Below are 263 nucleotides of genomic sequence, written 5' to 3'. Positions count from 1 at the left end.
TAAATTATTTTGTGATTAGGTAGAGGAATTTTCAACTAACCTATAGATTTACATAGAAAGTTTTACATATTTGTATGTTGAAACATTTGAACTGCTCCTCGAAAAACTCTGCCCATCGTCATAGACGTCGATAGATGTTAGTGATTAGCATCCCGTCATCTTCACAGATTGTTTCGCTCACACCAGACTTCTTGCTGCCAATGGCTCAGATGAGTTGAAAGAACTTCCGGAAGTTATTAGATCCAGCTGCTGCTTTCAACCTA

Source organism: Schistosoma haematobium, chromosome ZW, assembly GCF_000699445.3.
Source record: "Schistosoma haematobium chromosome ZW, whole genome shotgun sequence".
NCBI lineage: Eukaryota > Metazoa > Platyhelminthes > Trematoda > Strigeidida > Schistosomatidae > Schistosoma > Schistosoma haematobium.
This window is presented reverse-complemented; position numbering follows the sequence as displayed.